This window comes from Podarcis erhardii (assembly GCF_964252035.2).
Source record: "Podarcis erhardii genome assembly, chromosome: 2".
NCBI lineage: Eukaryota > Metazoa > Chordata > Lepidosauria > Squamata > Lacertidae > Podarcis > Podarcis erhardii.
In genome coordinates, this window is record NC_138498.1 from 30,751,543 (window position 1) to 30,766,788 (window position 15,246).

General features: G+C 45.1%; 1 protein-coding gene, 1 long non-coding RNA gene and 1 pseudogene across 5 annotated transcripts in view; 2 read left to right on the top strand and 1 right to left on the bottom strand.

Moving 5' to 3' along the window:
- Positions 1 to 221: 221 nt before the first annotated feature.
- Positions 222 to 1,443, top strand: LOC309336001 (recQ-mediated genome instability protein 2 pseudogene; annotated as a pseudogene). The gene has a single exon. The product of its transcript is annotated as a recQ-mediated genome instability protein 2 pseudogene (transcript).
- Positions 1,444 to 2,941: 1,498 nt separating this feature from the next.
- The window catches only part of TBC1D16 (TBC1 domain family member 16), a 58,819-nt gene continuing 46,514 nt past the window's right edge, over positions 2,942 to 15,246 (top strand). Inside the window, exons 1-2 of one of the 3 annotated variants that reach the window (XR_014153299.1) lie at positions 2,942 to 3,086; positions 8,673 to 8,764. The gene's annotated coding sequence lies outside the window, so the exon portion shown is untranslated. The remainder of the gene's footprint in view (positions 3,087 to 8,672; positions 8,765 to 15,246) is intronic. The other 2 variants (XM_081849600.1, XM_081849601.1) reach the window with 2 other exon arrangements.
- Positions 11,671 to 15,246, bottom strand: part of LOC309335166 — a 722,355-nt gene continuing 718,779 nt past the window's right edge. Inside the window, exon 3 of the long non-coding RNA XR_014153415.1 lies at positions 11,671 to 11,696. This is a non-coding gene — a long non-coding RNA (uncharacterized lncRNA). The remainder of the gene's footprint in view (positions 11,697 to 15,246) is intronic.

A 15,246-nucleotide genomic window follows, 5' to 3' on the forward strand; every position in this document is an offset into this window, starting at 1 on the left:
AGTAAACGTTAGTGGGGGAGGAATACCAGCACAGTTTAATTTTAATCTATGGAGAACTTTGTGAGTCCACTCTTCTTTTTCCTCTCTCTATGGCCAACGAACCTGTGCGTCTGTTTCTGGTTTTTTTAAAACACCTTCAACTCTCGCGATATTACTGGAAGGCTCCGCCGGCCCGTCATCCTTTTCGCGGCGTGAAAATTGGCGGGAAAGAAGGCAGGGCCATGTCGGAGGACTCTCGCCTCGCCCAGCCGCTGCCGCCGGTGAAGGTCCTGGCCGTGCACCTGAGGCGGTGCCGCCGGGTCCCTGGCGGCCCGTGGCTGCTGGACCGGGAGGAGTACCGGCGCCCCGCTCTGGCCGTGTCGCTGGTGTGGCTTCAGGGCACGGTGCTGGCCGTGGAGGAAGGTGGCTCGACGGTGCGGCTGCGGGACGACAGCGGCCCTTTCGTGGCTCAGGGCGTGGAGAAGATCCCCAAGGGGCGGCCTTGCCTCAGCGCCGGGAAGTACGTGATGGTGATGGGCCTGGTGGTGTCTTGCAGCCCAGAGCCCACCATCCGAGCTGTGAAGATGACGGACCTTTCAGGCAACCCCCTGCACAGGGACATGTGGCAGCTGGAAGTGGAGGATTTGCATAGGCACGTTTTGTGATGGGAACAGTTTGTCAAAACTGCTTCTCAAAAGAACCCTGGAGGCTGAAGAAGCACCTTTGGAATTTTTTAATTATTTTTTTATTTTGCTAAATAAGGTTCCTCTTGAACTTCCTTTAGGAGAACTTGGATTAACCAGCGGAATTTGACCTTGATTCATTTGCTGCAGGTGTGACAGAGAAATGGTGATGGAAATGCTTGCATCCCAACCCCCTTTTTGGAGGAGGGCTGTCGCTGATTCCCAATTAGTCAACTTGGGTCAAGTAACGTTAGCTTATCCAGTGGAGAATGCAGTTGTCCCTGCTACGATAAAACATCCACAGTCAAGAATCTGGTTGCAGAACTTTGGGCTCTTCTTTCGGCCTGCACTTTCTCTGTATTACAACGCATCTAATGTTGAGTTGCCGATTTCATTACCAGTTGCAGTCCAGACATCTGACTTCAACTGTAACTCCTTGAACTGCTACATGAAGTCCATGCTGCTTTAAAATACTGTTTCCTCTGCCCCAGGACATATTTGGACTAATGGAGTTTCTGGACAGCTATACACATCTGGCTTCAGGGAGACACTTGCAAGATGGACGAAAGTTACAATAAAAACCTGAGCCTATTATCAGCTTGATCATCTATGCTGACCATTTTCTGACAGGGGTCAGTGGGGTTCTTAATGGCTCGTGTTTCATGGAATTCAGCATCACAGCTTATGCATAATTGATGTGCCTTGTTTTGGAACTTGCCTTGTTTACTAATGTGTGACTATTGTGAAGTGTGGAGGTAGCTATTAAATAATCCAAAATCTATTCCTGATTTTGAGGTAGTACTTTTTCCAAATAAAAAGAATGCAGGGTAGTTGCTGATGCATGCTGCTCTGGGGCATATTGTGTTTCAGCATAGAAGCACATACTAAGCACACATAGTATTTCTACATTGTCCAAATATTAAAGAATCATCCCTTGCCAACTACAGTGGTAGCTCGGGTTACATACGCTTCAGGTTACAGACTCCGCTAACCCAGAAATAGTGCTTCAGGTTAAGAACTTTGCTTCAGGATGAGAACAGAAATTGTGCTCCCGCGGCAACAGCAGGAGGCCCCATTAGCTAAAGTGGTGCTTCAGGTTAAGAACGGACCTCCGGAACGAATTAAGTACTTAACCCGAGGTACCACTGTACTGGATTTAGTTATGCATAGTCTCTCTAGTTTGCTGCGACTCAACAGCCTATCATGGAATCAAGTTTCCTTTCACTTCTGATGCTCAAACAAAAATGTTTATATTAACAGGTTTGGAATTGCTGAGTACTATTACTGTAACATACAAAGTGGTGGTCAGAGGATACTAACTCAATTTTCTGCAGATTCAATTTCCCAGGTATAAGTTGCACGTGCGTATTTCTAGATATATACTTGGGTTAAAATAAGAAGAATTCTGGAATAACTCAGTCACAGCATGAGCACTGAATAGTATGGAACAGAAATACAAGTTTTCCAATAAAGATATACTCAAAATAGAGGACATGAAATCTAGTTGCATAGTATTCAAAAGCGTAATCTCTAGGAGATGCAGCTATGCTGTAGTCCAAAGAGATGTGTATAGATTAACTTTTTAGTGCAAACTTTAACTAACAGTTCACCATGTATTATCACTATTATTCTGAGCAGACTGCAGAAAGAGAAGCATGAAACCCTGGCCAAGGCAATCACACAATGTATTTAAATTCATGCAGTAGGTTTCTTTTAAAATGCTCAACTGCTGTGTAATTTAAGGTGGAACTTTATAATGTGTGTGTGTTTCTCAAATATAACTATGAATATGGAAGAAATATAATACAAAAAATCCAATTTGTCATTTTCTATAAAACCCCTTACAATTTTGGGTTGCTGAAGGCGCTTATTTTCTCATGCATCCTTGTTTTTGCAGCCCAGTGCTGTTAATCATTCTTAGGTTTTTCAAAGGACAGCGTAGTGTCTACAGAGTATGTTACTCATTTTTAAAAATAAATAAATAAATGGCCCAGGACGAGAAAGTCCACTTCAGTCTGCTCTTTACACTGAAGCTTCTGGCTCTTGCAGCAGAGATGCAGAGGCGGGGAAAGGGTTGCGTATATTGTGCAGCAAAGCTTTTCCAGGATGCGAACGCAGCACGTCCCTGGAAACCGGACATAGGACAAAAGTCCCCCGTCTCCACGCGATGCCCTTCTGCCGGCCTAAGTATTTGCTCTTTCTATCCTCTAAGCCCGGAGCGGATCCGGGAAGGAAGGCTCTGTGGGCAGGGATAGGCAGATAGGGTGGGAGTGCCTAAGGGTAGCCGCGCCCACCTTCCCGCAGACCCTCCTCTCGCGCGGCGAGGATTTAGGAGGCGGCAGCGGCGGTGGCCTCTGGGTGAGAATTTGCCCTGCTGGGCTTTGGGGGGCGTGGGCGAGGCTGCTCTCGCGGTCTTTGCTCGAGGTGTGTATTCCCTGGGAAATAATAGCTTGTGGGAGGTGGGGAGCCGGTTCGATTTTGGGGTGGGGTCTTCATTCAGGCCCTGCGGTGGGTGAGCGGGGTGAATGGGATGTATTGCGGTGCTGGAGGAGGCGAGGTCGCGATGGGTTGATTCTGGGAAGGAGCTTCATCTCTCGGGGGTTGGCCCTTAGGGGGTGGTCTCCATCCTCTTGTAGGTTACCTGCTCAGGGCGCATGTGTTTTGACACTGGTATCTATGGGGAAATTATGGTGGGAAGCTTGCACTGTAAGTGGCTGTATAGACACTAGGGGTTGACCCTGAGGTTATATGTGCAGAGAAACCAGTTGTTATACTAGCGAGGCAGGGAACTGAAGAGAGCCTGGTATTGTGAGCAGGGATTGGCCATTGGGTATTTGAAAGCTGCACACCATAGTGCTCTAGACAAGGGAAATGTAGTCTGAAGAGGAAGGAGATGAGTGTATGTCACTGTAGAAGGCTTATGATGAATACATGGGGAACATCCTTTCCTTTGGGGTAACTCTCCTAGGTACACCTATTTATATGTACTATGGTTCATATGTCTTTTTTGCAGTGCATTAAGCATATCCTTCTGTTATGTGACTGGCAGAGGAATGAATGTTTTTGTCTTGTTTTTTAATGTACCTCTTCAGTCACACTAGATTACCCTGGGCTGGTATGCCAAGTTCCTCAGTTGCATTTGTATGTGGCATTCTTCTTTCACTGATTAACACTTAGAAATAATTCATCTTGGCAGGGAAAGGGTGGGGAATGACACACAATGCATGGTATTCTGGTGCAGAAAAGCTGTGAGTTAGACACGATCTCTCTCTCCCCCCCCCCAATCCCCACCTTCCTGGAACACAGTGGTGAAATTGGAACCTTTACTTGCTAGTTATTTGGCAGGATGTAGCAACAATCAGTTTCTAAGAAGACATATGTAGCATGCCTGATGAAGATCCTGCTAGGTGATCCTCATGTTTTGTGTTATGCTTATTTTAAAAGCTTGCCTTGGCAGTTGTGTCAATATGTAAATGTCATGATTGGGGTGGGGTGGGGCAGGGAGAGCCCTTATGTGGAATAAAAAAGGTAAAGGGACCCCTGACTATTAGGTCCAGTAGTGACCGACTCTGGGGTTGTGGCGCTCATCTCGCTTTATTGGCTGAGGGAGCAGGCATACAGCTTCCGGGTCATGTGGCGAACCAGAGCAGCGTACGGAAACGCCGTTTACCTTCCTACCGGAGCGGTACCTATTTATCTACTTGCACTTTGATGTGATTTCGAACTGCTAGGTTGGCAGGAGCAGGGACCGAGCAACGGGAGCTCACCCCATCGCAGGGATTCGAACCACTGACCTTCTGATCGGCAAGTCCTAGGCTCTGTGGTTTAACCCACAACGCCACCCGCATCTCATTTATGTGGAATAGTAGCCTATTAATCCTGTGTAGAATTGGGCATGCTTAACTGCATAGGATCAGGCTATTGATGAGCAGACCATTCTGCTCACTTTTTAATTTACAGAGCTTCTGCCAGCAGTGGAAGAGGTTGTGTCTTTCCTTTTCTCCCCACAACCTGAATACAATGAATAATTCATATTAGCCCGGGAGGCCATAAAGTATGGATCTCGTAGCATATGGGGTCAATACCAATGTACAGTTGAGTCCCCAGGCTCAGAGCATAAAAGGCCACAAGCATAATAAGAGACATAGTCTCTCCTTTCTACCTAGTATAATTTGATTTTTGTGTAGTCATGTCCCATGTGTAGTTACAGTGGTACCTCAGGTTAAGTATTTAATTCATTCTGGAGGTCCGTACTTAACCTGAAACTGTTCTTAACCTGAAGCACCACTTTAGCTAATGGGGCCTCCTGCTGCTGCCGCGCCGCCAGAGCCCGATTTCTGTTCTTATCCTGAAGCAAAGTTCTTAACTTGAAGCACTATTTCTGGGTTAGCGGAGTGTGTAACCTGAAGCGTATGTAACCTGAAGCGTATGTAACCTAAGGTACTGCTGTATTTCTTCCTTCTCCAAACTTCTATGTTTAAATAACACAGGTGTTTCAATGCATTCAGGGTATTACCAATGAAGTTTATTTTATTTAATATTTTATTAATTGAATTTATATTGCCTATACCCGGGGGTCTCAGGGTGGTTCACAAAATAAAAAGTTACAGCAACGTATGTCTAACAAGCTAATAGTCTTTTGGTCATGCATGCATTCTCTTGGAAGGCAGTTCCCTTTGGAAAGGGGAACAAATCCACTGGGAGCCATTCTCTCCTATTCATGCAGTACATAACATTCTACAGTAAGTATAGACTTGGCACTAGGAATCGGAATGGTTCTTCCGTTGTCCATATACTTGAAATAATAACTTCTAAGTAAGCTATTATTTAAAATAAGTCTTAAAGTACAGTTGATGGTGGAGAAGGTGTTAAAAGACAGAGTTGCTCTTCCTGTTACTAAGACATGCACAAAAAAATCCCACTAGGGAAGTAGTTTGAAGGGGTGATGTGTCAGGAAGGAAGGTTTTAAAAACAAGCATGACTAGCCTGCGCCAAAAGTACAGTGTAAAATTGGGTAGATATAAAACCATGCTTGCTAGTATGTTAAAGGGAAAAGGCTGGCAGCAAAGTCCTTTGAGTTTAGGTGATGGTTTTAAAAAGGTTTTTCAGCAAGGAGCAATGCAAAGTTGCAAGAGGATTTCAGTTGAAGTGGAACCACAGCTGCAACATAGTTGTTGATGATGACAGGGCTGTAGCATGTGGCGTGTAGATTTGGAACATAGAGAACCTGCTTACGCTGAGCAGAGGAGTTAGGCCCCTAGGAATGCACCTGTAAATACCAGGGCTGGGCTGAGGCTTTAGCACAGATTAATCTTTGATGTACATGTTATAGGAGTTCGTCTCTCGCTTTGCACACAGGCCAGTAATCAGGAGATCAAATGAGATGGTGGTTTGGTGAGTAGGAGATGAGCAAAGGCTTTTGACTCGGAAGACCAAGAAGTGGTACTGTATACTTAAGCAATCCCCAATTAACTTTTAAGTAGAGGAAGGGTGTTGGTGGTTTTAAGAGTTGGGAATGAAGTTAAGGAAAAGGCCAAGACCATCTGAGGTACAGGACAGGAGTTGGACAGAGATTGCTGCGCACACACAAGCGCACGATTCCAGGACAACTTGTCCAGTGAATGTTCTAGGTGGGAGGAAGCTTCCTCATACTTTCTGCCAAGATTACAGTGGTTTTTGGAGGTTTGAGCCACCAGGCAGAAGCAAGCAAACAAGCAGTTAGGAAACATCACAGAGATCTCACAGGAGCAGGAGTCAAGAATCCAGCAGTGGTTGAACTGGTGAACTGGAAGCAATAGATAGCCAGACTCAACAGGAGGCAAAGAGTAGAGATAGTCTGGATGAGGTGGGGTGCTGTGTTCCATTAAAGTTAGCAAACCAGGCATTCAAAGTTGTTTTCAAGCTGAGGATGTCAGAAAGACTGTCACCAGTATTGTGGTTGTAATATTGGTGGCTGTTTAATAGTTGCATGACACCTAATTGTGGAATAGCACCTTACAGAAAAATGGAACACTGGTATATATCCCTGGGTAGTTTTGAAAATAAAAGTATGTGAGTTTTGTTGCTGTGGACATTTTAAGGCAGTGTTTTTAAAGTTTGTACTTTCATAAAACCTTTGCCAAATCTATGTGCCTTTGGGTATCTGCCCAGAACCCCTGTGTATTGGGAAAGATGTTTCACCCCAGAACACATTCATTTGGTGGTAACTGGTCAGACTTCTTGGGCCTTGCCATTATCCTGAGTGAAGGAGAAATCACCCCAACCTTCTTTACAGCTGCACATTTCAGGGGCGAGATTGGTAATGATGCATAAGCCAACTTTGTAAAGAATCTTAATGTTCTAGAAAGCCCTGATAAGCATCCAGGAAGCTCCAGGATTTCATAGAACACAGCTTGACAACCATGGTGCTGAAGTGATGTGGAAGGTTTGTCAAGTGGTAGGTAAGCTGATGGCGCTGCTTGGACCAGATAATGAGAGCTGAGCTGGGGAGAAGTGAGCTGTGCTGATCTTCTTGCGTAAGAGCTCAGGCCTGACCTAACAAGGAAGTTTACTTAGCAGAGCAAAAGTTGATAGCGTTCCTTCCTTAAAACATGATTTAATCAGCTTCCAGTGAGCTCATTCTTTTAAAGGACTTACTCATTTCTTTGAGTCATTTATTTGTACATGATTCTGGGCTGTGAGGTGCACATTCACTGCAGTGCCAGAGCACTGTAGCTGGTCTAGAATATGTTATGTTTTGTAAATGGGTGATTGAGAAGCTATTGTGCTCAGCTCCTCAGGGTGTGCTCCTAAGAAGCAGAAATCCCTTGGGGGAATATTCTTCTCAAGAGGCTTGTCTGGTATGCCTCAAAAGGACTCTTGGATATCTGCTTGCTTGCTTGCTTACTTACTGTATTTTTCGCTCTATAACACACACCCGACCATAACACGCACGTAGTTTTTAGAGGAGAAAATCCGTAGGCATGCCACCCGTAGGCATTCCCTCCATAACACGCACAGACATTTCCCCTTACTTTTTAGGAGGAAAAAAGTGAGTGTTATGGTGCAAAAAATACGGTACTTATTTATTTATTTATTTATTTATTTATTTATTTATTTATTTATTTGGTAACCTGATCTTCTGCCCAATGGTTATAAGAGAACTCTCTTAGAGATGCTCTAAGACAGGCATGTCCAAAGTCTATTTGGGGGTCCTCATCTGGCCCTGTGGCCGGTTTCATCCAGCCAGTGTGGCAGTTTATTTATTGGGGTCAAATCCTTAATAAAGCTCAACAAGTTCAATCCTCAGCAACTTTGATCAGCCCTCATGCATGTTCACTTCATCAAATCTGCCCCTCTTTAGTAATAATAGTAATAATAGTAATAATAGTAATAATAATAATAATAATAATAATAATAATTTATTATTTATACCCCACTCATCTGCCTGGGTTTCCCCAGCCACTCAGGGCGGCTTCCAACTGAATATTAAAAACAATACAGCATCAGACATTAAAAACTTCCCTAAACAGGGCTGCCTTCAGTTGTCTTTTAAAGGTAAAATAGTTGATTATTGCCTTGACATCTGCTGGGAGGGCGTTCCACAGGGCAGGCGCCACTACCAAGAAGGCCCTCTGCCTGGTTCCCTGTAACCTCTCTTCTCGCAGTGAGAGAACTGCCAGAAGGCCCTAGGCGTTGGACCTCAGTGAACAATGGGTGGTGGAGACAGTCCTTCAGATATACAGGACCGAGGCTGTTTAGGGCTTTAAAGGTCAGCACCAACACTTTGAATTGTGCTCAGAAACATTTGGGCACCCCTTCTCTAAGAGGTCTGTAGATTATCTTGAGAGAGATTGTCCATGTTTAAACTTCCTCTGGAGTGAATAACCACCAGTTATTGTGCACCAGAGATTATATATATATATATATGCAAGGTTTCTTTCATCCTTTACTTCACAAAATACATTATAATCTGTGTTCAGTCTTGCAACCACCCTTGTGAAGTAGGTAACTTCTGATCCCATTTTACAGGTGACACTGTACAATGAGTTGTAGCTGCTGTGATCGATGCCAGCGGAAGCACAGTCCTTTGCATGGCTTTGGCACTCTCTTGGGCAGGAGAGGTGAGTAGCGCTTACTCATGCTGCTGTTTCCAGAAAACGTCCCCTAAGTTGTGTGGTGCACAGTATTAAAGGGGTGGTGGTGGATCTGGACCACTGTACTAAAGCCAGTGTGGAGACTGAGCTACAATTCAGTCTCTGGTTCTAATTTCATCCCAGTCACAAACTCACTAGGAGACCCATCTCCCCATCTGCAGCATGGGAATAGCAGGGCTGCCCTACCTTGCAGGGTCGTTGCAAGGGTTACCGCAAGATAATGTATGTCAAGTGCATTGCTGAGCACCCATAAAGTGCTGCGTAAATACTAATTGAAATTCTGCAGCTCTTTCTTCCCTTGCAACAATACAGTTACACTTTGCAAATAGCAATAGTCAATATTTGGATTTGCCCCGTCAGAAACTTGATTAGCTGAGGGCAGGGACTGAAGGCATGCAGGGGTTAGGATCTTCCAGATACCGTCCCAGATGGGAGTGCCCATTGTTTTAACAGTTCCTGGGAAGTAAGACTCGCCGCACGCCCCCCCCCCCCCAAGAAATATAGTCTCCTCCTTGGCACTGATGCTTTCCATTGTCGTGTTTTCTCTCCTTCCCTCCCTTTTTTTTTGTTTGCCTTGCAAATATAGCAAAGTACTTTGTGAATTCAGAAACAGTGACTACTTGAAAGAGATGAAATTGCCATGGTTGCCCCTTGTTTTAGTAATGTCTTTGGCTGCAATCCTAAACCCACTTACATGGGAATAAGCCCCATTGAATTCAGTAGCACTTATTTCTGAGTAGATATGGTTAGAATTGAATAGTTAGTTGGATTACTGTAATTCCTTATATGTGAAGCTGATTTTGGGGGGAGGAAAAAGTCTTGCGAAACTTGAATGATCCAGCCATAATATTGCTAGTCCTTAAACATCTACACTAGCTTCTGGTGTATATGGGATGTAATTCAAAGTGCTGTTTTTGACCTTTAAAGTTCAAAGCACATTGGTGTCAGGATCTCTAGAAGACCATTTTCTTCTGTATGAACCTACCTGTTAGCTGAGGTCTTCATATTGGGCCCTTCCCATCTTTGAAGGTCAGGCAGCTATCTATCGAGGAACAGGGCTTTTTGTGGTGGTGCTATATCTATGGAATATCTTCCCAAATGAGCTCTTCTTTGGTGCCTTACTTATTGGCAACAGGTTAAAAACTGTTTTATCCTCTCATTGTTATGGGCAGTCATACTTTGCCCTTTTTGCTATGATTTTACTGGTTGCTTTCCACTGCTGCTTCTTTTGTTTAGTCTTTTGTGCATTTGCTGTTTATAAGCTACCTGGATTTCATCATGTTTTAAATTGTATCCCTTGGACGCCTGGAAAGCCATTTGCTGAAAATGCAGGATATAAATATTTGTGTGGGTTTTTTTAAGGAAACAAATAACTAAAGAAGGAAGTGTATTGCATACTTGAGTTTTAGGTTCTTCATTTTCTTGCACGTGATGTTAGAGGAAGCACCGACTATGCTTTCGTTGCAGTTACAGTAAGAACTTAAAAGTTCTTGTATGTAACCTGTTAAGTCCCCCTCCCCTCACAACCAGCAATGAAGCCAGGCATCCCAGTTCCTGCTGCATCCATATTGATATGGGACCATTCTTCCGCACACTTGGCTTGTAGCAAAACTCTTAATCAAATACAGCTCCCTCTTCTGAATATGCCTTTCGATTCCATGGCAGCTCTTGGGACCTCTGCACTGCTGCAGTAATTTCTATTGTGTAATTTTAATGGTATGGCCACACTCCTTCGTCTTGATTAGAGAAATGCAAAATAAATTGGTTTGCAATATTAATTCTTTGTGTGCGATTGAATCTTCTGCTTATACCCATCTGCCCTCGTGCTTTTCACAGTCCTTTTTATCTTTTCTCTTACTGTTCTTTGTTTCTGTGCTAATTTTGTAATGGGGAAATTTTAAGAAGAGCTGTGCATATCTATATTTCCCATTTCCCATCCCCCCCCTTCTGACTTTCCCATAGTTGGCTGGGGCGTTGCATAAATCTTCAGTGCTTTGCTGCAGGGAGCATGCTGCCTTGCATGCCTTTCAAACATTACTGGGTTCTTGTAACTGTGCCAAGTCTTCAATAAGAAATCCATCCTCCCAGCCAGACCATTCCCAAAAGCCATTCCTCTTTCTGATAAAGAAGAAACGTGCAGCCGGAGCAAGTGAGCAGCCCTGCCAACAGGATCTTCGGCTGTTTGTTCAAAAGGGATGGGCCTTAGAAGAAAGCAGCCAACTGTTTCTGCTGGCCCAGGCACTTCTTTGCTGATGAGAAGGCCTGGGGGTTATCCAGTTGCTGCCTGCCTCCAGGGGCATTGCCCATGAAAGTAGCCAGTAGCTGACTGGAAGTACGCTGTGGGCTGCAGCACAGGTGTTCAGCAGTAGCAGCAGCAGCTGAGTGTGGGAGGAAATTAATAGGGCATGAGCAATTATTATTTTTTAAGGCAGCTGGGATTTTATTTCACCGCACATGATTGCATCACAGGTGGGGGAGAGCACTGAAGGGCCAGCTTCACAAATTGCTTGCTGTTTCCAAACATGAGGAACTGGACTCTCCAAACCTGAAATTTCTGCAGTACGTGATTTAAAACAGGAATTGTTTTAGAGTGTGATGCCACAGCACTAATCTCCTGTCTGCACCAAGGCCTTGCATCATGTTTACTTGGGAATATGCCCCAAGAAGTGTCTGTCCTCAGAACCTGCAATGTAGGCATGCTCTGCGCATTACTTGGAGCAGTGCGGTCGCTTCCATGTTACTCTGGGGTTCCTCCTACACAGTTCAGGTGAACTGTGTACACTTACATTGTTGACATGCTGTGCACCTCCCAAAAGAGAATACAGTGGTCCCTCAGGTTAATAACTTAATTCGTTCTGGAGGTCCGTTCTTAACCTGAAACTGTTCTTAACCTGAGGTACTACTTTAGCTAATGGGGCCTCCCACTGCTGCCCGCCACCGGAGCACGATTTCTGTCCCATCTTGAAGCAAAGTTCTTAACCCAAGGTACTATTTCTGGGTTAGTGGAGTCTGTAACCTGAAGCATATGTAACCTGAAGCGTATGTAACCCGAGGTACCGCTGTACCATACTTTTCCATGTATAAGATGCCTCCATGTATGTGATGACCCCTATTTATTTGAACCCAAAATCAAGAAAACAAAACCTTAAACCAGAAGTGAAAATCTGGATAAGCGGTGGCAGCAAGTTGTTGATCTTTTTTGGGGCGATCACCCTCAAAGTTTCCAGCATGAGGTGCGCATGCAGTGCTGCTCCGTGGTGCAGAATCAAAGGCAGCAGTTGGGGCACCGCATGCTCCTCCTCAGTGGCAGCTGCTGCTGCAGGGAAGCGAGGGGAAGGAGGCTCCCAAGCAGAATACCAAGGAAGAGCCAGGGGAAGGCAGCGCCCACTGTGGGCCAGGCTAGGCCGTCAAGCAAACTGAGCTGAGGAAGGTGGTGAGTGGGCTGGGGGCAGGGTGGGAGTTTGAGAGGGGAAGCGGAAAAAGAGGAAAGAGCAAGGAGAGGCTGCTGTGATATTAATGCTGCATTCCTATTTTTTGATTTTGATTCATGTGGAAATTGTTTTCCATTTGGTTGTGTATTTTTTAGATGTGGTTTATTTATTGTTTATGACTTTTTAAATTATGTAAATCTTGTCATGTTGCAAGCCGCCTTGAGCATTGTTTTTAACTATGGAAAGACAGCATACAAATAAAATGATGATGTTGAGGCAGTTTGCAGTGGCAGCTGCTCTCGCTCCGGTGGTCGAGCCAGCGAGCGCTTCAGGAGACAGCAGGAGGAACTGCCTCAGCCCGCCCAAGCCAAAATCCCAGATATATGCTTAAATATTTAAAAAATCCCTCCAGATGCCCATGTTCTGTGTACAAGACAACCCCAGGTTTTTTACTATTTTTTAAAGTCTTATACACGGAAAAATACGGTACGTTGCTTCTGTGTTTTGTAAACATGATGCACGTCTGAGCCATGTGGAAAGAAGGTTATACATTGCTGGGATGCAGTGGCATTAACCAAAGAAGCAGAGCAACCATGCTGTGCCCACTGATACATTCATAGGAGCACAGGAATCTGCTTTACACAGAGTCGGACCATTGGTTTACTTAGCTCCGTGTTGCCTGTATCAGTATTCCCCAGCCTCCAGATGTTGGTGGACTGCAACTCTCATCGCCCATGGCCATTAAGCTATGCTTTTTTGGACTTATGGGAGATGGAGTCCATCATGTCTGAAAAGCATCTGGCTGGGAAGGCGGGTCTACTGTAGCAGGCAGCAGCTCACCAGGGTTTCAGACAGGGGTCTTTCACCTTCCCAAACGAGAGAGACCAGACTGAACCTGGGACCTTCTGCAGGAAAAGCAGGTCCACTACTGCTTATCTGTGGCCCTAATGGCTTGGAGTTGATGCAACCACTTTTCTCCTCCCGGCCTGATAAGCCCTGTGTTCTCTGAAATGTAGTATTCATGTCATATGCTATCTTGGGTTTCCCAAGCACTGTCATTCAGAGGTTCTTATGCCTGTTGAACAACACCCTTTGTGTGTAGCAAGAGAGATTAAGTTCGGTGTAGGATCAGGTGGCATGTTTGTTTGCTTTTAGATCCTCATCGTGGGCAAAAAAACCCAAAACCCTTTTCATGTTCAGCAGCTATTTTGCTTTTGCTCAGCAAAAGCTGGTGATAACGCGAGGCTGCTTTTCATTCCATAAGGGGGTCAATCTACTGCTGCTTCAGGCCCCTGGAGAAAATAGCTGGGAAAACATGTGAGTTTCTGCCTGAGCAGGCCAGATTTTTTCCCCCACCTCTTTCTTCCAGAGGAAATGCTGCCTTTGCATCCCCCCCCCCCCGTGGATGCATCTGCTGCTCCCTGACTCTGCCAGTAAGAGGCTACTACATCATGACACTGTCACACAAGCTCAACAATACATAAGGCTTGCTGCACAATACAGGGGAACAACATGGCTGCAAGCAGTTTTGCTCCTCTCCTCAGAAGTGTGAGCGTCTTCGTTTTGTCTGCGTTTTTCAGTGAGACGAGAGATATACATGGATCAAGAGCTTTTGAGCCTGGTTTGACCAGGAAGTGTGTGTTTGGCAGTAGTGGAGAGTAGCATGTGAAATTTCAAAGATGTCTTGGTGAAATAACCGGGTCACCTTATCAGAATGTTTAAGGAATATACTCCTCCATAAGGATGATGGGATGCACTTTCTGAAAACCAGCATCTTAAGAGCTGCCCTCTGGCAAATTACTCTCAAATCTGTGTAGTTCCTTAACATGCTTCCTCACTTGAACCCTAGTAAGGAAGTGCTGCAGCCATTGTAGTGCCAGGTGCATGGTACAGATGGAATAGGCTTTAATTCATAGAATCATAGAATCATAGAGTTGGAAGAGACCACAAGGGCCATCGAGTCCAACCCCCTGCCAAGCAGGAAACACCATCAGAGCACTCCTGACATATGGTTGTCAAGCCTCTGCTTAAAGACCTCCAAAGAAGGAGACTCCACCACACTCCTTGGCAGCAAATTCCACTGTCGAACAGCTCTTACTGTCAGGAAGTTCTTCCTAATGTTTAGGTGGAATCTTCTTTCTTGTAGTTTGGAACCATTGCTCCGTGTCCGCTTCTCTGGAGCAGCAGAAAACAACCTTTCTCCCTCCTCTATGTGACATCCGTTTATATATTTGAACATGGGTATCATATCACCCCTTAACCTCCTCTTCTCCAGGCTAAACATGCCCAGCTCCCTTAGCCGTTCCTCATAAGGCATCGTTTCCAGGCCTTTGACCATTTTGGTTGCCCTCCTCTGGACACGTTCCAGTTTGTCAGTGTCCTTCTTGAACTGTGGTGCCCAGAACTGGACACAGTATTCCAGGTGAGGTCTGACCAGAGCAGAATACAGTGGCACTATTACTTCCCTTGATCTAGATGCTATACTATAATTCAGGAGTGGCTAACCTGTTTTGGCCTGAGGACCGCATTGGAGGTGCATGCCAGTGGTGGGCATGGCCACTGTATGTTCACTTTCATGTTTGCACACATACATATCGCAATATGCATTCATGCATATACAGTACACACACAGACGACACATGTAGCATGCATACATATCAGCAGGCAGATGAACACATTCTCTCTGTGTGTGGAGATCATACCACTAGGCAAGGAGGAGGCTGTCCTCCCTGCCCAGCACTGCAAAAATGTCCTGCCTCTGCTTTAATACTAGAGGAGAAGTATGTCCTGCCTCCCCTCCCATGGTACATACATGCTGCTGCAGTGGAGGAAAGGAAAACCCATGTTCTCTAGGTAATGGGGTTGGCAGAAGGTGCAAAGGGAGATGTTCTAGAAGGAAGGGGGGAAAGCCATAATTTTAAGAACAGGTAGAAAGTGAACTATTTGTGTGTATAAATAGCTTCTTGGCTTTTATATAGTGTGATTTTTAGGTCTGTTGCTATTAGTGCATCTGCCGTT